Source organism: Bos javanicus, chromosome 8 (genome assembly GCF_032452875.1).
Source record: "Bos javanicus breed banteng chromosome 8, ARS-OSU_banteng_1.0, whole genome shotgun sequence".
NCBI lineage: Eukaryota > Metazoa > Chordata > Mammalia > Artiodactyla > Bovidae > Bos > Bos javanicus.
The window spans coordinates 15,886,187-15,910,717 of NC_083875.1; the positions used below are offsets into that span (position 1 = coordinate 15,886,187).

Consider the following 24,531-nt stretch of genomic DNA (forward strand, 5'->3'; position numbering starts at 1 on the left):
ATGCTGAGCTTTAAGCCAACTTTTTCACTCTCCTCTTTCACTTTCATCAAGAGGCTCTTTAGTTCTTCACTTTCTGCCATAAGGATGGTGTCATCTGCATATCTGAGGTTACTGATACTTCTCCTGGCAATCTTGACTCCAGCTTGTGCTTCATCCAGCCCAGTGTTTCTCATGATGTACTCTGCATATAAGTTAAATAAGCAGGGTGACAATATACAGCCTTGACGTACTCCTTTTCCTATTTGGAACCAGTTTGTTGTTCCATGTCCAGTTCTAACTGTTGTTTCCTGACCTACATACAGGTTTCTCAAGAGGCAGGTCAGGTGGTCTGGTATTCCCATCTCTTGAAGAATTTTCCAGTTTATTGTGATCCATACAGTCAAAGGTTTTGGCATAGTCAATAAAGCAGATGTTTTTCTGGAACTCTCTTGCTTCTTCTGTGATCCAGCGGATGTTGGCAATTTGATCTCTGGTTCCTCTGCCTTTTCTAAAACCAGCTTGAACATCTGGAAGTTCATGGTTCACATATTGTTGAAGCCTGGCTTGAAGAATTTTGAGCATTACTTTACTAGTGTGTGAGATGAGTGCAATTGTGCGGTAGTTTGAGCATTCTTTGGCATTGCCTTTCTTTGAGATCGGATTGAAAACTGACCTTTTCCAGTCCTGTGGCCACTGCTGAGTTTTTACCCAGAAAAAAATAGCTTTTAAGATCTAGTATATTTAATAATTTTGTAGCCCAGTGATGTACTTAAGCAATTCCATGCTCATACAGATTCTCGTTCAGAAAATGCTCTCTCATGACCTGTTCTGTCATAGGTGTGTAGCTAAATAACAGAGTTCTAAATTAAGTTGAAGAAAGTGTCCTTCTCCCAAGAAACTTGCAAAATAGGGAAGAACACACATTATAGTACAATAAGTGTGTGAGCACTGTACTCTCTAGGATACAGAATAAAGCAGACATGATCTCATAGAAACTTCTGACAACCAGGAGAGAGGAAACTCACAGAAATAAATGTAGCAGAATTTAGAATTTGGAACCTGCAATGGTGGTAGAATGTACAAATGTGCCATCTTGAATGTTACAGAATGAAACACTTGTTATAAACATTGTGGATGCATAAAAGAAGACACATAGCTGCCAGTTTGAGAGGGAAGTAATAAAGGGGTAGATGGGCATTGGGGAAGCCTTTACAAAAATAGCGGGAATGGAGCTGACCTTCAAGATTCCAGAGAATCAGATGAAAGCATATCCCAAGAGAGGGTCTGCAGGAGCCAGTGGGAAGACATTGGGAAGGGCAGCACCTCTCCTCGGGACAGTGAAGAGTCTGCTGTGGTCGCACCTGGTTATAAGAGGGAAGCCCTCTTGGGTCAGGTTGAGGACAGGTTGCTAAGGATCTTAAATTTTGCTATGCTGAGGGATTCGGGGCTCTTCAAAGAATTATGAGTATGTCCATGCTGTAGAGATAAGTCAAAATGAAGAACTCTCATCCTGAAAACCTTCAGCTAGCAAAAAATGAGCATTTACATAGTTGTTTAGACAATACCTATTGTAGTTTTCTCATTTGACTGCTCAACAATTGAATATATATTCATCCTTTCTCAGGTTCTTTTCTCATATAGGTTATCACAGAATATTGAGTAGATTTCCGTGTGCTATACAGTCAACAAAGACAACAAAAAGATTGAATATGGCTCATTTTGAGGAAATTAAACAAAAACACTTTGAAGTTGACGAGAACGTTTTCCAGCTTTAACATTCTTTACTTTGTTAATAGTTCACACCCTGTGAATAATTCAGGGGCTGCATCCTTTACTCATTGCCACTCAAAGTGCAAATTAGGAAGTTCATCTCCTTATGGCTTGAGCTTGATAACTGACAGGTACAGATTCCCACGGGCAACAGTTAACTTCCTGTAAACAGATATGAGAATGAGTTGATGCCTCTAGAAGGGAAAGTTAACATGGTAGGTGAATCAAATTCCCTTTGCTCTAAAGAAAGCATTTTACTTAGCCATCTCTTGCCCTCCAGTATCTGTGCTTTAGAAATGTCTGCTGCAGATCATGTCACAGCTTCCAGACCAGCCACCTAACATTCTGAGCATCGACTCAGACCCTACTTAGAAACTGCATGTTTGAATGGCAGAATGAGAAAATGTGATTCACACACGCACTAGAGCTGACTCTCAATCTGGAGAGCATTTTGAAAGCATGAGGATTACCTCCTAGACAGTCTTTCTTCTGTGATCTCAAGGGTCTTATAGCTCACCTTGGGCTATGGGCACATAACCTATTTCTCCATCCTACTCTTTTTCCAGTCCTTATAGGAATAAGATGACTAGAAGTATGAAACACATTAAAAGAGAAGTAGAACCAGGCATCTAAATATAGTGTTTGCGAGTCAACTTTTCAGTATGTTGCATTCAAATGGCAAACCAAGAAACAGAAATTCAGTATGAACATATTTATTTCCTTACTCATTATGTCTGGCCAGAAGCCTTCCCAACTTCTTCCTAATATACTTTCCTCCTTTGGGAAAACTCTTCCTCCTCTTGTTCAGATTTTATGTCCCAGTGGGGACAAGCAGCACTAGGGTCTAACTAGTTGACCACAGTTGATGATTCTGTAATGGACTCCTGAGCCAAGCATGACCAGTCCAAGTCTTTCCTTGAGATGTTTCAAGCCAAATATAAGAAGACAAATGTAACTGTTGCCTTCTGGCATTGAAACTTAGAAAAACGAGACATGGGCTCAGCTAGTGGTCCTGTTTCTTCCCTTGGAGAAAGTTGCAGAAGGAAGTGCTACATAGCAAGAAAATGAACAATGAAAAGAGAAAGTTCTGAGGACATTCAGATGTCTGTGTGATTGTCCCTGCAGGCTAAATCTCTGTGCCTGCCAAGATAACATGAAATAGTCCAGGGTCCATGGAATCATTTTTTATTTCTTCTTGAATTATTTATCTTTTTACTACTTGCAACCAAAATATTCTTTATTAATACAAAAGAATGAGTATACCCGACCTTACTATTTTTGTTGTTGTTTAAATCCTAAATCAAATCCTTACATGACTCAGAAATGACTGGGCTCTGTATTGAAGTTTTCTTCCTTAAATACCGTTTACTGATGATAACTTTTCATTTCTTTAATATTTTGTGTTCTTTCATGCTTCTGCAAAACTTGCCAACCTGTTAAATTCCCAAACCTGTAAAACTCCTATGCAAGATAAGGTATGATTTTCTTTCTTGCTTCCTCACATTCTCAAGCAAAATTTCTGTAGACTATTGCCTGTGAATACAATGCATTCATAAGACCTGGGAGCTAATAGCTGAACAAACTGCATTGTAGGATAGGAAAAAAATATCTTAAATGCTTCATTGGTTACTTTTCACCACTTTCCATGTCTTACTCTCTTTTACTAATTATATTGTACTAATAACTGATTCACAATTAGTTATTAATTTTTGTATTTAAAATCAGCTGAAGGGATAGTATTTATTTTTTCTGAGTAAAGCAGGTATCAAATTCACTTTTACACGGTTTTGATTATGTCTAAGTTCTTTATTAAATCACCTCTCTTTCTTTGCATTTGTTCTTAGCAGTTGCCAGGCAACTCATATGATACTCGGCAGAAATATTCTGAGAGGACTTTTTTTAAGAATAAAATTAGTGAAGGCATAGACCCCTTCTAATGATGGATATTACAGTTTTTCAGATGTAAAATTAGCCACTATGAATGAAGATTATTATTTAATGTTATACTAAATGTGACTTTCCGTCCAATTGTAACCTGGGTCTTCTTCCACCTACAGTTTGCTTAAATTTCAAAGAATAGCTTAATCTCTCATTTGAAAAGAAAATGAGGTTGATAAAAAATAATAATGACTCTTTTATTGAGTTGAAAAAGGTAAGTGATGATAAATGAACTTGCCCAAGCATTTTCTTTCTGATTCAGACTGCTGCCCCTGGCAAAATGGCTTAGGGAAAAGCAATCTTTTCGTTTCAGATTTTCTACTGAGAAAGAATCAAAAAGACCGAGATGGGGATTCAGTTCCCTCTGGTTTCTTTTAGAACACCTCCATGAGAGATACATTCTGCTAATGTAATTAATAGGCTATTGAATCCTTTGCAACAAGTCTTGCAGAAGATTACTGAAAATATTAGTGAGAAGGCCAAATGAGATAGGCACGTGGCAGAGCTTTTGACACTACAGTCCAGGTTTAGGTGTTGTTATATTGGTGCTGATGCTGACGGTCACTGTTACTCTGAAGTTCAGAAGGAATCCAGTATGAGATCTTTCTTAGCGTGACTATCTGCCATATATTATTCTACCTTTGATAGTTAGGTTTAGCCAGTGAAAACATGAATGTGGATTGGAGGAGACAAGTCATATTTATGAATTAATGCACATCCTCATTTGGAAACCAGATTCATTAGGAAGATGATGCTCTTTATTAATAATGGTAGCTTCTGTATCTCTGCTTTAAACCCTATTTCCCCTTCCTTAGTTTTCAGCTATGCTCAGTCTCTTTCATTTTCCTAAATAATAAATGTCTCTGTTAGCTAAAAATTTTCCTTGAGTGTATAAAGCTGCCCAAATTGATTCTATGTTAAAAAAAAATACCCAAGTATAAAAACACAGCTGTTTTCAAATTATTTGTCCCTTAACAAAGATGTCCCCATGGCTCATGGCTTTCCTTTTATGACTAAACTTTTTGCCATGTGATGGGCCTTCACTGACTCCTCAATGAATTATTTGGTTTCTCCAGCTGCTCCACAAAGGACTCTCTTGAAACTGAAGATGCTGATTCAGTTGATTTGGTCTCTCTACAGAATTTTAAACTGTTGACAATGAGGTCCTTTTCAAAGTTCCTCTTTAGTTTTCATCTTCATCACTTGATCCTGCCTTCCCTCCAGCTACTTTGAATGATTTTTATGGAAACTTTCTGATCAAATTATTGTTTCAAATATCAGCATTGTTCAGGGAGTATGGTCTTGGTTCCCTATCCACCTCACTGTATCTATTCTCCCTGAGTGTGTGTGTGTGTGTGTGTGTGTGTGTGTGTGTGTGTGTACGAAAGAGAGAGGAAGTCTTCACCTCACATTTCTTTCATTAGGTCCAGAGCTACTCAGTCACAGTCCTTTGAAATTTTCAGTGTATATGACCTGAGAACACTTAAAGTTTAACATGATCCCAATGAGCTCATTCCCCTAACACATTTTCACATCTCCTTAATTCCCTTTCACAGAATACCGTGGCTGTTCACATAAATTTCCCAAACCAAAGTTCTGACCTTATCCTTGATTCCTCTCTCACTTTCCAACCCTAAAACAACAAAACAGAATCTCTGCCTTATGAATATTTTGTAAAATCTATCTTCTCCTCTCCAACTCTATTGTCTCTAATATAACACGTGTATAGTCTTTCTTGATCAATTAATTACATATTCCTCCAAAGGCCAACCTTATGCTGTCGTGACCCTTCCTCCTTACACTTATTTGAATAAGGACAAAGTAAGATTAAGAGAAAATTGAGCATTTTTTCATTTTTCCTAATAGCAGCTAGATAATTTTAGAAGTCATATTATATAAAAACAAATAAACATTGGTGGGGGTTTGAGAGGGAATACATGTGGTTTTCCTAGTAATATATCAGCAAGTGAATGTATTTGAGCAGGAATACTAATAAAACATTTTTTTCAGTAATGGGGAGTGAGGGAATGTTTCTTATCCATCTGGATCTTCTGAACTTAGTTATGGTTCATATATTCACCAAATCCAAGGAATTTAAAAATCCTCCTAAAGTAAGGCCTGACTTTTAAATGTGATCATCTAACTGTTCTAGTTTACAGAAGTGGAACGAACTTCCATCTGTTGCCTCCTTGAATGGTTCTGCATTTCTTTTTCCTGCCAGAATTAATTATGAATGATGCTTGAGATTCTTGGTACCTGGCCTAGAAGACAAAAGCCACAGTGTTCAACCCCAGCTTCTCTCAGCACAAAATCCTATAATAGTTATAGGTGCATTTGGCCTTATATTAACATTATTTTTTATGTTTCTATCTATTTTTACTTTATTTTGGCTGTGCTGGGTGTCCGTGGCACCAACTTTCTGTAGTTGAGGAGAGTGGGGCCTCCTCCTAGTTGTGGGCCGCGGGCTGCTCTCTGCCGTGGTTTGTCTTGTTGTGGAGCACGGGCCCCAGAGCAAGTGGGCTTGGTCCCTGCTGCCCGCGGGCTTGGGAGTTGCGGCACGTGAGCTCCAGCACCCAGGCTCAGTAGTTGTGGCTCATAGCTTACAGGCTCAGTTGCTTTGTGGCATGTGAGGTCTTCCCAGACCAGGAATGGAACCCCGCATTGCAGGGGGGGAGCTTGACTACTGGACTACCAGGGAAGGCCTAACATTATCATTATTCAGAGAGTTCTGAAAATTTTTCTGGTTATTTCAAAACATTTCAGAGAACAAGATCCTGCAACTTATTGGTGCAAACTCTGCTCATTAGGATTTTAGCTTATTGATTAAGCATGCTGTGGTAGTGGTTTCTATATTAGCATCATGCATGTGTTCAGAGGTGAAGTGAAAGTGTTAGTTACTCAGTCGTGTCTGCCTCTTTGTGACCCCATGGACTATAGCCCACCAGTCTCCTCTCTCCATGGGATTATCCATGTAAGAATACTGGAGTGTGTTGCCATTCCCTTCTCTAAATGCATGTGTGTGTACATAGATAATTACTGTCATGAGAAATGGGACTTAAAGAAAGGGCAGGTCAATACCAGGAGAAAAAACGATGTTGATATACCAGACATAATGACCTGCTTTATGTTTCCTCTTGATATACTAAAAAGAAGAAGAAAAAGATTCTTGACTGGATCGGAGGTTTATTCAGCGTAGATGCTAACTCTTTAGGAACATTGTTAGTGACGAACTAGGGGACAAAACAAAATGCAGTAGATTGAGAAGTTAATACAGCACAAAGTAGGTAGACAGTGAGAGAAAACTCTTTTAGGAAACCTACAAGTAAAAAATAAAAGAATAGAAATGAGAGAGAAAAAGAAAGAAGAAAGTTGCTTGAAGGGAAACAGAGGTCTGGGAGCTTTTATTAATTAAAAATAAAAGTGTTTTCTTACACAAAAAGTACCTTCCTTCTAAAGACTGTGAAGAAAGCTGAGTGCTGTAGAATTGATGCTTTTTAACTGTGGTGTTGGAGAAGACTCTTGAGAGTCCCTTGGACTACAAGGAGATCCAACCAGTCCATCCTAAAGGAGATCGGTCCTGGGTGTTCACTGGAAGGGCTGATGCTAAAGCTGAAACTCCAGTACTTTGGCCACCTCATGCGAAGAGTTGACTCATTGGAAAAGACTTTGATGCTGGGAGGGATTGGGGGCAGGAGGAGAAAGGGACAACAGAGGATGAGATGGCTGGATGGCATCACCGACTCGATGGACGTGAATTTGAGTGAACTCTGAAGTTGGTGATGGACAGGGAGGCCTGACGTGCTGCAATTCATGGGGTCGCAAAGAGTCGGACACGACTGAGCGACTGAACTGAACTGAAAGACAAGATAATAAACTTTCATTATTATAAGTGAGAGTTAAAGTCTTTTACTTTTATCTATAATGGCTAACTTGCTGAAGCAACATCTATGTATATATATACAGATCCTGTATATCCACACCAAGAATTTCCCTTTTTGAGAACTAGAGCATAAGATACTACATTGTGTAGAAAATCTCAGTCCTGCTGTATCTCAAATGTGAGAAATTTATCTTTAAACATGTAATATCCTCATGAAATAATAGATATGCCTTGAACAGTTCCAGAAAACCATCATTTCCTGAAGGCAGGGCAGAAATTCGTAATCAATTTGCTTTGACTTTTGTATATGAGTGAATGAATGAAAGTCATTCAGTCAAGTCAGACTCTTTGTGACCCCATGAACTGTACAGTCCATGGAATTCTCCAGGCCAGAATACTGGAGTAGGTAGCCTTTCCCTTCTCCAAGGGACATTCCCAATCCAGGGATCGAACCCAGGTCTCCCACATTGCAAGTGGATTCTTTAACAGCTGAGCCACCAGAGAAGCCTGTATATGAGTAAAGTAATGTCCGTTTATAACTTGAGATAAGGGCGGGGGAAGGGGGACATGGGATAGGCATTAAAAACAAAAAAGAAGGGAAAGATATGCCCATTGTCCCTTTCTGGCTCTATTTCTGTGCTATTTACACATGATGATATTTTCAGTCTCCCAGAATAAAAGGGCTCAGAACTTCTAAAAATTTCTCATTTAGTGTCTTCTAATATGTTAAAAACAGTAGTCTACAAATAATAAATGTTGGAGAGGGTGTGGAGGAAAGGGAACCCTCTTACACTGTTGGTGGGAATGCAAACTAGTGCAGCCACTATGGAGAACAGTGTGGAGATTCCTTGGAAAACTGGAAATAGAACTGCCTTATGATCCAGCAATCCCACTGCTGGGCATACACACTGAGGAAACCAGAAGGGAAAGAGACACATGTACCCCAATGTTCATCGCAGCACTGTTTATAATAGCCAGGACATGGAAGCAACCTAGATGTCCATCAGCAGATGAATGCATAAGCAAGCTGTGGTACATATACACAATGGAGTATTACTCAGCCATTAAAAAGAATACATTTGAATCAGTTCTAATGAGGTGGATGAAACTGGAACCTATTATACAGAGTGAAGTAAGCCAGAAGGAAAAACACCAATACAGTATACTAACGCATATATATGGAATTTAGAAAGATGATAACAATAACCCTGTGTACGAGACAGCAAAAGTGACGCTGATGTATGGAACAGTCTTATGGACTCTGTGGGAGAGGGAGAGGGTGGGAAGATTTGGAAGAATGGCATTGAAACATGTAAAATATCATGTATGAAACAAGATGCCAGTCCAGGTTCAATGCACGATACTGGATGCTTGGGGCTAGTGCACTGGGACGACCCAGAGGGATGGTATGGGGAGGGAGGAGGGAGGAGGGTTCAGGATGGGGAGCACATGTATACCTGTGATGGATTCATTTTGATATTTGGCAAAACTAATACAATTATGTAAAGTTTAAAAATAAAATAAAATTTAAAAAAAAAAGTAGTAAAATTTTTTGTTTGTGTGTTATGTATGGACCGAATGGCAAACCACTTCAGTATTCTTGCCTTGAGAACCCCATGAACAGTATGAAAAGGCAAAATGATAGGATACTGAAAAAGGAACTCCCTGGGTCAGTAGGTGCCCAATATGCTACTGGAGATCAGTGGAGAAATAACTCCAGAAAGAATGAAGGGATGGAGCCAAAGCAAAAAGAATACCCAGCTGTGGATGTGACTGGTGATAGAAGCAAGGTCCGATGCTGTAAAGAGCAATATTGCATAGGAACCTGGAATGTCAGGTCCATGAATCAAGGCAAACTGTAAGTGGTCAAACAAGAGATGGCAAGAGTGAATGTCGACATTCTAGGAATCAGCAAACTGAAATGGACTGGAATGGCTGAATTTAACTCAGATGACCATTATATCTACTAGTGCGGGCAGGAATCCCTCAGAAGAAATGGAGTAGCCATCATGGTCAACAAAAGAGTCCAAAATGCAGTACTTGGATGCAATCTCAAAAACGACAGAATGATCTCTGTTCGTTTCCAAGGCAAACCATTCAATATCACAGTAATCCAAGTCTATGCCCCAACCAGTAACACTGAAGGAGCTGAAGTTGAATGGTTCTAAGAAGAGCTACAAGACCTTGTAGAACTAACACCAAAAGAACATGCCCTTTTCATTATATGGACTGGAATGCAAAAGTAGGAAGTCAAGAAACACCTGGAGTAACAGGCAAATTTGGCCTTGGAATACGGAATGAAGCAGGGCAAAGACTAAGAGAGTTTTGCCAAGAAAATGCACTGGTCATAGCAAACACCCTCTTCCAACAACACAAGAGAAGACTCTACACATGGACATCACCAGATGGTCAATACCAAAATCAGATTGATTATGTTCTTTGCAGCCAAAGATGGAGATCTCTATACAGTCAACAAAAACAAGACCGAGAGCTGACTGTGGCTCAGATCATGAACTCCTTATTACCAAATTCAGACTTAAATTGAAGAAAGTAGGGAAAATCACTAGACCATTCAGATATGACCTAAATCAAATCCCTTATGATTATACAATGGAAGTGAGAAATAGATTTAAGGGCCTAGATCTGATAGATAGAGTGCCTGATAAACTATGGAATGAGGTTCGTGGCATTGTACAGGAGACAGGGATCAAGACCATCCCCATGGAAAAGAAATGCAGAAAAGCAAAATGGCTGTCTGGGGAGGCCTTACAAATAGCTGTGAAAAGAAGAGAAGTGAAAAGCAAAGGAGAAAAGGAAAGATATAAGCATCTGAATGCAGAGTTCCAAAGAATAGCAAGAAGAGATAAGACAGCCTTCCTCAACGATCAATGCAAAGAAATAGAGGAAAACAACAGAATGGGAAAGACTAGAGATCTCTTCAAGAAAATTAGAGATACCAAGGGAACATTTCATGCAAAGATGGGCTCGATAAAGGACAGCAATGGTATGGACCTAACAGAAGCAGAAGATATTAAGAAGAGATGGCAAGAATACACAGAAGAACTGTACAAAAAAGATCTTCATGACCCAGATAATCACGATGGTGTGATCACTGACCTAGAGCCAGACATCCTGGAATGTGAAGTCAAGTGGGCCTTAGAAAGCATCACTATGAACAAAGCTAGTGGAGGTGATGGAATTCCAGTTGAGCTATTTCAAATCCTGAAAGATGATGCTGTGAAAGTGCTGCACTCAATATGTCAGCAAATTTGGAAAACTCAGCAGTGGCCAGAGGACTGGAAAGGTCAGTTTTCATTCCAATCCCAAAGAAAAGCAATGCCAAAGAATGCTCAAACTACCGCACAATTGCACTCATCTCACATGCTAGTAAAGTAATGCTCAAAATTCTCCAAGCCAGGCTTCAGCAATACGTGAACCGTGAACTTCCTGATGTTCAAGCTGGTTTTAGAAAAGGCAGAGGAACCAGAGATCAAATTGCCAACATCCGCTGGATCATCAAAAAGCAAGAGAGTTCCAGAAAAACATCTATTTCTGCTTTATTGACTATGCCAAAGCCTTTGACTATATGGATCACAATGAACTGGGGAAAATTCTGAAAGAGATGGGAATACCAGACCACCTGACCTGCCTCTTGAGAAATTTGTATGCAGGTCAGGAAGCAACAGTTAGAACTGGGCATGGAACAACAGACTGGTTCCAAATAGGAAAAGGAGTATGTCAAGGCTTTATATTGTCACCCTGCTTATTTAACTTATATGCAGAGTACATCATGAGAAACGTTGGACTGGAAGAAAAACAAGCTGGATCAAGATTGCCGGGAGAAATATCAATCACCTCAGATATGCAGATGACACCACTCTTATGGCAGAAAGTGAAGAAGAACTAAAAAGCCTCTTGATGAAAGTGAAAGAGGAGAGTGAAAAAGTTGGCTTAAAGCTCAACATTCAGAAAACGAAGATCATGGCATCCGGTCCCATCACTTCATGGGAAATAAATGGGGAAACAGTGGAAACAGTGTCAGATTTTAGTTTTTTGGGCTCCAAAATCACTGCAGATGGTGACAGCAGCCATGAAATTAAAAGACGCTTACTCCTTGGAAGGAAAGTTACAACCAACCTAGATAACATATTCAAAAGCAGAGACATTACTTTGCCAACAAAGGTCCGTCTAGTCAAGGCTATGGTTTTTCCTGTGGTCATGTATGGATGTGAGAGTTGGACTGTGAAGAAGGCTGAGTGCTGAAGAATTGATGCTTTTGAACTGTGGTGTTGGAGAAGACTCTTGAGAGTCCCTTGGACTGCAAGGAGATCCAACCAGTCCATTCTGAAGGAGATCAGCCCTGGGATATCTTTGGAGGGAATGATGGTGAAGCTGAAACTCCAGTAGTTTGGCCACCTCATGCCAAGAGCTGACTCATTGGAAAAGACTCTGATGCTGGGAGGGATTGGGGGCAGGAGGAGAAGGGGATGACAGAGGATGTGATGGCTGGATGGCATCACTGACTCGATGGACATGAGTCTGAGTGAACTCCGGGAGTTGGTGATGGACAGGGAGGCCTGGCATGCTGCAATTCATGGGGTCACAAAGAGTCGGACACGACTGAGCGACTGAACTGAACTTAACTGGACTGAAGAATCCCAGGGACGGGGAGCCTAGTGGGCTGCCGTATCTGGGGCCGCCGAGTTGGACATGACTGAAGTAACCCAGCAGCAGCAGCAGAGTACTCTTGCCTGGAAAAATCCCATGGATGGAGGAGCCTGGAAGCCTGCAGTCCATGGGGTCGCTATGAGTTGGACACGACTAAGTGACTTCACATTCACTTTTCACTTCACACATTGGAGAAAGAAATGGCAACCCACTCCAGTGTTCTTGCCTGGAGAATCCCAAGGATGGAGGAGCCTGGTGGGCTGCCATCTTTGGGGTCGCACAGAGTTGGACATGACTGAAGCGACTTAGCAGCAGCAGTAGCAGAGTGTATCATGCTTAATGAAACAAATCAGACAAAGAAAGACAAATATTCTATATTATCACTAATATGTGGACTCTTAAAAAAGATGAAATGAATGAATACAACAAAACAGACACAGACTTGCAGGTATAGAAGAGAAACCAGTGGTTACCAGTGAAGAAAGGAAGGGAGGAAGGGTATATGGGGTATGGTATTAAGAGACATAGACTACCAATGTATCAATAAATAGGCAACAGAATATATTGTACAGCACAGGGAAATGTAGCCACTATTTTGTAATAATTTTAAATGAAGTCCAATCTATAAAAATACTGAATTAGTATGTTGTACACTTGACACCAATACAGTATTATATACATCAGAAGGAAATGGCAACCCACTCTAGGGTTCTTGCCTGGAGAATCCCTGGGACGGGGGAGCCTGGCGGGCTGCTGTCTATGGGGTCGCACAGAGTCGGACACGACTGAAGCGACTTAGCAGCAGCAGCAGCAGAAAAAAAAAAAAAAATGTTCAAACTAAATCATTGCAGAAATGGAGGAAATGCCAGAGATTCTTTCATTTATATAATGCATGTTGGTTACAAATATTTTTATTCCTATTGTCTCACATGAGCAAACAGACTGTGATTTAAGTAACTAGACTGAAATCACATATTAGTGGTTGGTGATCTCAGAACTGGGTCTTTCTGCAGAAGCCCCGTCACGTGTTTCTTCTAGCACAACATGGCTTGACTCCTGGTATACACCATAACAAGTGTCTGTGATGTTGCCCAGTTGGTTTGGGTTGTTTTCTTTGTTATAGTCTCATGGTGAGCAGATAGATTTCCAAAGCAAATTAAGTAGACAGTACAGAAGAAAGACAATATAAGCCGAGGAGACCCACTGGACCCGCTGGTCCAAGTGTGGTTACACACGGTTGGCAGATAGGAACCACACCTTATTAATGAGAGTTATCTTCTGACCCAACTTGGCTTCATCCAGGAACCCACAACTACCCGATGATTTCCTGTGACTTAATAGCAGCCAGTTCATGAGTTGGTATCAGCTCTTATTATGATGCCCAACTTCTTGTGCTGCAGTGACAAACCCTTTGGCCCAAACTCTGATTTTTGTATTCTTCTCTTGATTTGCCTAAAGCCTTATCTGCTACTATTAACTTTGTGTTTTTCCTTCCCTTTGTCTATAATTCTGATAAAAATCTCTAATTTTGATTTGCTATTTCTGTTCTAATATTTCACCCTGGCTTCCTGATTTAATTCCTGTTGCTCACTTCTAGTATATGATGTAGACCAAGTTCAATACTAAGAACTACTGTATGTTTTAGCAGACAAGCTTCTTTCCTGTTGTAATGTTTTACTAGTCTCCCAATATAGGTTTTTTTTAATTTATTTTTTTATTGAAGGATAATTGCTATACAGAATTTTGTTGTCTTCTATCAAACCTCAACATGAATCTGCCATAGATATACATATATCCCCTCCCTTTTTAACTTCCCTCCCATCTCTCTCCCTATCCCACCCCTCTAGGTTGACACAGAGCCCCAGTCTGAATTTCCAGAGCCATATAGCAAATTACCATTGGCTATCTATTTTACATATGGTAATGTAAGTTTCCATGTTACTCTTTCCATACATCTCACCCTCTCCTCCCCTCTCCCCATGTCTGAAAGTCTATTCTCTATGTCTGTTTCTCCACTGCTGTCCTATAAATAAGTTCTTCAATACCATTCTTCTAGATTCCATATATATGTGTTAGAATGCAATATTTATCTTGCTCTTTCTGACTCACTTCACTCTGTATAATAGGTTCTAGGTTCATTCACCTCATCAGAACTGACTCAAATGTGTTCCATTTTATGGCTGAGTAATATTCCATTGTGTATGTATACCACACTTTCTTTATCCATTCATCTGTCGATGGACATCTAGGTTGCTTCCATGTTCTAGCTATTGTAAATAGTGCTGAAACGAACAATGAGATACATGTGTCTTTTTCAAGTTTGGTTTCCTCTGGGTATATGCCAAGGAGTGGGATTGCTGGGTCATATGGTGGTTTTGGAGAAGCAAATGGTGATCCACTCCAGTACTCTTGCCTAGAGATCCCATGGACGGAGGAGCTTGGTGGGCTACGGTCCACAGGGTCACCAAGAGTCGGACACGACTGAAGTGACTTAGCACACATGGTGGCTTTATTCCTAGTTTTTTTTAAGGACTCTCCATACCATCTTCCATAGTGGCTGTATCAATTTACATTCCCACCAACAGTGCAAGAGGGTTCCCTTTTCTCCACCCTGTCCAGCATTTATTGTTTGTAGTGTTTTTGATGATGGCCATTCTGACCGGTGTGAGGTGAAATCTCACTGTAGTTTTGACTTGCATTTCTCTAATAATGAGTGATGTTGAGCATCTTTTCATGTTTGTTAGCCATCTGTATGTCTTCTTTGGAGAAATGTCTGTTTGGGTCTTTTTCCCATTTTTCGATTCGGTTGTTTGTTTTTCTGGCATTGAGTTGTATGAGCTGCTTGTACATTTTGGAAATTAATCCTTTGTCAATTATTTCATTTGCTATTATTTTCTCCTATTCTGATGGTTGTCTTTTCATCTTGCTTTTGGTTTCTTTTGCTGTGCAAAAGCTTTTAAGTTTAATCAGGTCCCATTTGTTTATTTATTTAGGAATAAACTTACCTAAGGAGACAAAAGAACTGTACACAGAAAATTATAAGACACTAATGAAAGAAATCAAAGATGACATAAACAGATGGAGAAATATTCCATGTTCCTGGGTAGGAAGAATCAATAGTGTGAAAATGACTATACTACCAAATGATATCTACAGATTCAATGCTATCTCTATCAAATTACCTATGGCATTTTTCACAGAACTAGAACAAAAAATTTCACAATTCATATGGAAACACAAAAGACCCTGAATAGCCAAAATAGTCTTGAGAAAGAAGAATGGAGCTCGAGGAATCAACCTTCCTGACTTCAGATTATACTACAAAGTACAGTCATCAAGACAATATGGTACTGACACAAAAACAGAAATATAGATCAATGGAACAAGACAGAAAGCCCAGAAATAAACCCATGCACCTATGGGTACCTTATTTTTGACAAAGGAGGCAATATACAATAGGGCAAAGACAGCCTCGTCAATAAATGGTGCTGGGAAAACTGGACAATTACATGTAAAAGAATGAAATTAGGATGCTTTCTAACACCATACACAAAGATAAACTCAAAATGGATTAAAGACCTAAATGTAAGACCAGAAAGTATAAAACTCTTAAAGGAAGCATAGGCAGAACACTTGATGACATAAATCAAAGCAAGATCCTCTATGACCCACCTCCTAGAGTAATGGAAATAAAAAAGACAAGTAAGCACGTGGGACCTGATTAAACCAATATAGGTTTATTTTTAAAGTGTTTCATTTGCTGTGTGGACCCTTCTGCCCCCTTGGAAATCTATATTTGGCCTCCAAGGAATGTGAAGATATAATCATATAATCTTACAGCCAAAATAACTTTGGGATCATCTAAGACTTTGATCATAGCTGCCTTAAGGTTTATGACAGCAAGTTCAAGACTTGACCTCAGGGGTCCTTGACCTTTTATCTCCCCTAGTACATATCTATTTTTGTCTGTTCTCTTTTACTCTGTTCTTTGTCTAATTTATTTAAAGTAATTGCAAAATGTTCTGCTGCCTTATGAAAATTAAAAAAAAAAAAAAGAAACTCAGTAAATAAGTCCAACATTCAATGATATAAGTTATACAACTATTGCTTTGTATGTTTAAACACCTTTCCTAAACTTGTGCTTTGACTTAGAAACAACTACAAATTCCTGACCTGGCAGGTTCCTGTTTCCCTTTATACAACTGTCTTTTTAATGCATCCATCAACCCAAACTGAATACCTCATATGAATACTGGACCGATTTTCATATGAGTTCATGTTTTCCCTCCATGCTTTTGTTGGACTTTTGTTACAAAGAATTTACAGACAGCTGTGTCAGTGTGTCTCGCTCGCTAGAAACAACCTAGAAAATGTACTGTAGTCCTGGCTTTCAGACTTACTATGTGTGTCATTTGTATCTAGTCAAGTGCACTTACTTGTGTGTCATTTGGGTGTGCGGGCACAGCTTTTAGGCCTAAATGTTCTCTGCTGCTGCTAAGTCACTTCAGTCGTGTCCGACTCTGTGCGACCCCAGAGATGGCAGCCCACCAGGCTCCCCGTCCCTGGGATTCTCCAGGCAAGAACACTGGAGTGGGTTGCCATTTCCTTCTCCAATGCATGAAAGTGAAAAGTGAAAGTGAAGTCTCTCAGTCGTGTTCGACTCTTAGCGACCCCATGGACTGCAGCCTACCAGGCTCCTCCATCCATGGGATTTTCTAGGCAAATGTTCTCTAGAATAGTGCTTAATTTGTTGTCTGTAGGTGTTGTGTATGTACCTCTTCACCTCTAAATCTGGCCCCTGCCTCTTGTTACATATTCATATAATCCCAGGCTTCCCATGATGACACTGCTACAATCATGTTGACTTTTCAAATTTTTATAGACAATAAATTTTTTTTTCCTGCTCCTAAGCCTTTTTGTCCCATTTGGCTGGAATTTTTCTTATTAATCTTTTTGCACGACTAGATCCTTTTTTATGCCCCAGCTTAAGGCCCTTGTTGATTATATCATCTAAATGGACTCTTGCAATTATTGTCTCATATCATCAGCCTGATTCTTGTATTTGTGGCATTTATTATAAAGTATAATTATTTTATTAATTAGTGCAGTTTGTTTATTCTCTGTCCCCAGAATCACCATGAAAGAGGAACTTTCTTTTTGCCTTGTTCAGTTCTTTATCTCTTATGCCTGACAACATGATAGATGCTCATGCTTGTTAAATATTTCTTAGGTAGTAGAGGGAAAGAGGGCTTTTCTCAGTGGTAAGCAATCCACCTGCAACACAGGAGAGATGGGTTAGATCCCTGGATAGGGAGATTCCCTGTCGGAGGGTGTTGTAACTCACTCCAGTATACTTGCCTGGGGAATCCAGGGACAGAGGAGCCTGGCAGGCTACAATCCATTGGGTCAAAAAGAGTCAGACATGACTGAAGCGACTGAACAGGCACACACGCACATACGGAGGGAAAGAAGGAAGGAAGGGGGAGGGAGGGAGGAAGGAAGGAAGGAAGAGAAGAAATGGGGGTGAATTCATTGAGGCTTGTATCCCATTTCCGTCTCCCATTGCAGGGCTCACTGCTCCATGTGAGGAAATGCTTCTATATCTGAAGCACTCTTTTAGATAGTCTGGTAAGTGATGATGTCCACTGTAGTTATTTTTTAAGGTAGCTGGTTACAAGATTAGAATAATCTTGCCTCAGAATAATTATCCATGACTCTTTGACACCAGTTTGCTTTGCCACATTCTCTAATACCTAGAGGTATTGGAAATATCCTGTATAAACTTCAGTTGTGGTGGAATTGGAAGAAGCATGTGCTTAGTATGGTTGCCAAGGTTGTCAGTGACACTCACATGCTGCAGATCCTTCCTACCCAGGAGCAGGCTGCCTCCTTTCTGTGTCATTTAGGAATTTTTTTTTCCCCTCTCTCCAAGCTTGACATATTTGAGATCTCAGCTTGCAACAGCCAGCTGCTCCTCACTGTCTTTATCTCAACAGAATAAAGCACAGTTATTTTGATCCTGAGGTTTGGACTTTTAAAAAGCCATTCTCCCAAAAAACAACCACCCACAATGGAATTTACCATTTAGTTTGTTAGACTAATTCTTAAGATTTTTTTTAAGCAAAAGATATGGGTATTAATTTATTCCTGGTGCCTATGGCTGGGCATTTGGTAGCACCAATGCAGGAGATCTGGGTTTGATTCCTGGGTTGGAAAGATCCTCTGGAGAAGGAAATGGCAACCCACTTCAGTATTCTTGTCTGGAGAATCCCATGAACAGAGGAGTCTGGCAGGCTTACAGTCCATGAGATTGCAAGAGTCGAACACAACTCAGTGACTAAACCGCCACCAGGGGTTATTGTGACTAGCCTAGACAGCATATTACAAAGCAGAGACATTACTTTGCCAACAAAGGTCCGTCTAGTCAAAGTTAATGGTTTTTCCAGTAGTCATGTGTGGATATGAGAGTTGAACTATAAAGAAAGCTGAGTGCCGAAAAGTTGATGCTTTTGAACTGTGGTGTTGGAGAAGACTCTTGAGAGTCCCTTGGACTTCAAAGATATTCAACCCATGCATCCTAAAGGAAATCAGTCCTGAATATTCATTGGAAGGACTGATGCTGAAGCTGAAACTCCAATACTTTGGCCACCTGATGAAAAGAACTGACTCATTAGAAAAGACCCTGATGCTGGGAAAGATTGAAAGCAGGAGGAGAAGGGAACAACAGAGGATGAGATGGTTGGATGGCATCACTGACTCAATGGACGTGAGTTTGAGTAAGCTCCAGATGTTGGTGATGGACAGGGACGCCTGGCATGCTGCAGTCCATAGGGTCGCAGAGAGTCAGACATGACTGAGCGACTGAAGTGAACTAAACTGAAGTGCAGAGTTATTATTAGCTTTCCAGGTGTCTCTGTTTGAAAGAATCCACCTGCCAGTCCAGGAGATCCAGGAGACATGGGTTTGATCCCTGGGTAAGCAAGATCCCCTGGAGGAGGAAATGGCAACCCACTCCAGTATCCTTGCCTGGGAAATCCCATGGACAGAGGAGCCTGTCGGGCTACAGTCCATAGGGTCTCAAAGAGCTGGAAGTGACTAAGCAGCTGAGCATGCATGTAGGAGCTGTTATTAGATACATAACCAGGCCAATGTAGGATAATTTGCATGGACATCCCCTCCCATTCAGGTATAAACCTGAATTTCTCATGATAGTGAAGCATCGATTAATTATGACACATGTAGAGCAATAGAAAATGATTGCACATCATGAAAAGAAGGCTTTTAAAGAAATGTAGTTACATTTTATTTTTCTGAATTCAGACACGTTATTAATAGGAAAAAAGCAACATTTATGTAATTTAAGATGAAAACTTTTATTTGTTATGCTCTTATTTGAAAGTAAGTACTAGCAGGTAATCACTCATACAAAATAATAAACATGCATTTTAATTTGGCATGTAGCCCCTCTTCTTTCTCTAGTTCCTGCCTGAGTTTTACTTTTCTAATAAAGGTATATTTACATAAATGTTTGCAAGTTCTAATTATATGCCAACTGATTGGAGGAAAAACAATCTAAAAACTGAATTACCACAAGAATGTAGTCTAAGGTTACAGATCTGCTTCATGACCTTGAAAAGGGATCAATGTTACATCAAATGTAGAACATCGTTTAGAAAACTTGTCTATTTATTCAGTGAATACATATTACATGCTTGCTCTGCACCCAGTGTGTTTTAGGGGTAGTAAGTGAGACAGGTTCCCTGCTCTTATGGATTTTATCTTCAAGTAAAGAGATACAGGTAATGATGAATGAATGACAAATTAATAAATAGGCAACAGAATTATCAGGAAATGATGAATAGTATATGCCTAGTAAGAGTATATTGAAGGAAGTGAAGGAAAGGTTATGGTGGTTTACTGTAGACTGATAATTGGCGTGAAGTGAAAGTCATTCAGTCATTTCCAACTCTTTGCAACTCCAAGGACTGTAGCCCACCAGGTTCCTCTGTCCCTAGGATTCTCCAGACAAGAACACTGGAGTGGGTCGCCATTCCCTTCTCTAGGGGATCTTCTCAACCCAGGGATCAAACCTGGGTCTCCTGCACTGCAGGCAGATTCTTTACTGTCTGAGACACCAGGGAAGCCCAGACTGATTATTAGTAAAGATCATTTGGTCAAACTTAAGACAAACTCCAAATGTTAAGAACAAGGTATTCACTGGGGAAAGTATTCCAAGGAATGCTAAGACACTAAGATATAAATAAGGATAGTATATTTGAGGAACCAAAGAAGGCTTGTATGGCTGAAATGTAGTGGGTGAGGTTTTGTTGTTCAGCCGCTGAGTGGTGGCCAACTCTTTGCATTCCATGGACTGCAGCACACCAGGCTTCTGTGTGTTTCACTATCTCCTTGAGTTTGCTCAAGTTCATGGCCATTGAATCAGTGATGCTATCTAACCATTTCATCCTCCATTTACACCTTTTCTCTTGCCCTCCATCTTTTCTAGCATCAGAATCTTTTCCAGTGAGTCAGCTCTTTGCATCAGGTGGCCAAAATTTTGGAGCTTCACCTTCAGCATCAGTTCTTCCAATAAATATTCAGGGTTGATTTCCTTTAAGATTGATTGGTTTGATTTTCTTTCAGTCCATGGGACTCTCAAGAGTCTTCTCCAGCACCAAAATTCAAAAACATCAGTTCTTCAGCACTCAGCCTTCTTGTGGTTCAGCTCTCATATCCATGCATGACTACTGGAAAAACTATGGCTTTGACCATATGAACCTTTGTTGGCAAGGTGATACCTCTGCTTTTTAATATACTAAATTTGTTACAGCTTTCTTTCCAAGAAGCAATCGTATTTTAATCTCATGGCTGCAGTCACCATGGGTGAGGATAAGTGCTATAAGAAGACAATTCATAAGTGGGTGGGAACTAGTCATTGTTATGTAAGGCTTTACAATCCAAGGTTAGGGGTGTGAGTTTACTTCCTAGTTTAATAAGAAACCATTGGAGAATTTTAAGCAAGACTCACTACAAGATTTCATGTTTTGAAAAATGTCACTTTGACTACCATATAGAAAGGGGCAGAAGCAAGGGATAAACATAAAATCAGAAGGGGGCTAGTTTGGTGGCTCTTGAAATAATCTAGATGAAGATAATGGTAACTGGGACTAGGGTGGTTGCCATGGTTTCAGCTATAACTTGACATTAGAGTCAACAGAACTTGTTGGCTAATTGAATATGGGAAAGAAGGGAAAGGAAGGACCAAGGAAAACTGCTGGGTTATTGGATCAAGATAATTATATATTGTCATCCCATTGTCCAAAATGAAGAAGAATGGTATAGAAGTAGGTTTGGACATTAATAATTCTGTGTTGTTCATATTAAAATTAGTTTTGATATTTAGATCTGGAGACGTGGAATAGTCAGCTAGAAATAGAGGCTATGGTTCTCAACATTAAAAGTCATGGGATGGAATGAAGGCACCTAAGAAGAAAATGAATAACAAAGACATTTCTTGAGGAATCCAAGATTTAGAGGTTGCGCACCGTGGAAATACACCCAAAGGAGACAAGAATGACCAATAGAGTGGGAGAATACCAGAGAACAGGATGCTATGGAAGCAGAAGGAAAGAAAAGAGTTTCAACTGTTCTATATACCACTGAGAGATCAGTAACTATTTGTAACATAGTGATATATGCCCTAGAGAAATATTCAATAGTCCTGAACTCTGTGTTTCACTTTTTCTCTTCTGTGCTGAGGTGAAGCCTCTTCACCTCTTTGATCCTTTCCTCTTCAAATGTAAAGTGAATCACCATTTATCTGCCCAGGGTAGATGTCACAGCACTCTTTATTTTTTTCTTAAATCAAAGTATAGTTGATTTATACTGTTATGTTAATGTCTTCTATATGACAAAGTGATTCAGTTATGCCTATATGCATATATACATACAGATGTGTATATATGCATTATTTTTCTATTCTTTTCCATTATGGTTATCACAGGATATTGAATATAGTTCCCCATGCTATGAAGTAGGACCTTGTTGTTTATCCTTTTAATATATAACAGTTTGCATATGCTAATCGCAGGTGCCACTCTTTCCTTTCCCATCCTTCGTCCCCTTGGCACCAGCAAGTCTGTTCTCTATGTCTGTGAGCCTGTTTCCGTTTTGCAGATAAGTTCATTTGCCTCATATTTTAGATTCCACATGTAAGTGATATATCGTATTTGTCTCTCTGACTCACTTCACTCAGCATGATAGTCTCTAGGTCTATCCGTGTTGTTGCCAATGGCATTATTTCATTCTTCTTCTTTATGGCACAGCACTCTGCCTTGATGAATCTGAATGCTTCCCAGAATCTGTTTCAACATAGTCCATGGCCATTCTGGCCAGTCTCTCAAAGTTGCTCAGTAAAATGACATAATCCATGCTGTAAGTTTTCTTTGGATAATCTACAATTTTAATTCTGTTTTATGAATGAAACAGATTTGATATGTTATTATTTTAAAAATCAACTCAAGCCATAGTTTTGTGTTTTGTGATATGATGTTGCTAATTCCTGTCTGACTTTGCCAATACATTTTATCACTCTGGAATTTGTAGATTTAATGTGTAAATAAAATATATTTCCAATTAGTTGCCCCATTACCCAAATGTCTGGATAGTTCTATATAGTGGATGAATGACTTGAGAGGCTTAACTTTCCATTTAACTAATTTTTCTTTCATGGAGACGATAGTGAACCTTAATATGGATAAAATCTGGAATCCAAAATAAACAAGAGTAGATGTGGTATTGTAACAGAAGGATCTATTTACAATCTTTGGAATTGGGGGTTAAAGAAGAATTTTTAGGCAGATGATGAATGAGAGAAAGTGGAGTCATGTATGTGTCAGGTGAAGGGTAGAGAAATGTTTCCCAGAGGGAAGAATGGCATGAGAACTCTGGTGAACAAGAGCTTACAGACTTAGGAACCAAAAGAAGACCAAAATATCAGGAGTATGGAGAGCGACAGAGAAGATTAGCCCCCGAGAATGGGAAAGGAGTGATTAATATGCGACTTTATAAACAACGTTAAGAATCTTGGATTTGATCCTTGGTTTAGTTGGAAGCCATGAAATTCATGGGCAGATAACATACAGAGCATTTTCAAATGATCACTGTGGCAGTACTGTGATGAATAGAGTGGACAGTCATGGATGTAGGGACGTTTTGGGGAGAGCTGTTACCGTGGTCTAGAAGGATATCGTGTTACATCGGTGTGAGAAGCAGTTAGTAGGGATAGAATGTTAAGTAGGTGCCACGATTTTATCAATCCTCATACCAGACCAGCCATCACTTTAGACCAGCATAGACATGTATACCTGTGGCGGATTCATTTTGATATTTGGCAAAACTAATACAATTATGTAAAGTTTAAAAATAAAATAAAATTTAAAAAAAAGAAATTTGGTATATATAAAAGTTATTGCATTTCAGCAATTAATGTTCTATAAATTTTATATGATATTCCAAGGATCAGCATCTTTATCTCATATTATAAATGATTAACTGCTTTAATTAAAGAAACACTTCTAGTTGCCAGGTTGTTTACACCCTAGGCCTCCTGTATCTATGTCAGTAACGTATAAAATACAGTAATGCAAGTATGTAAATGCATAAAATGTTGCTAAAAGATAAAGTGGGTTTGAAGTCAACTCTACTTCACACCCTGGATATCCAGAGTTTTAGTTCCATATTTTTTTTTAAACTGTTATTCAAAAAACTTTAACAGTTTAAAATCCTAAGAAAATTTACCTTCTGGGTGCATTTGTACTCCATACAGATGTTGTCAAAATCAAAGAATAAAATGATGGTGGAAATATTGAAAGACTGATAAGCCTTCTTTAAATGTTTATTATAAATATATCACTTGAATGCTATTATTGCAATGAATAGAACCAAGTGAGATTTTAATTCCCTTTCTTCTGTGTGTGGCTTTAAGTCGGATTGCCATTGCTGAGACACTGAAATGCATTCTCGGTTGCTCAGTCCACCATTAAATTACACAGCTTTCAGCTCATCCCAGAGAACCTGCCACATGAAATGAACAGTCCAAGTCTTACCCTTACAGTGCTAGGGTTTCACCAAAGTGTAACTTCAGTAAAGAAACAAATCAGGACTGCTGTCACTGGATATTTAAAGTTAGGACTTTGATCAGGTAATTCTTTGTTTCACTTTCTGGATCCACAGAAAGGAATGCATGCAGAGATCATCTACCCCAAAAGTCAGAATGATTAGATCATATCTTTTTA

General features: G+C 39.4%; 1 protein-coding gene across 10 annotated transcripts in view; it reads left to right on the forward strand.

Annotated features, from left to right (window-relative positions):
* Positions 1–24,531, forward strand: part of LINGO2 (leucine rich repeat and Ig domain containing 2) — a 1,446,924-nt gene that overhangs the window by 440,567 nt on the left and 981,826 nt on the right. The window lies entirely within an intron of this gene.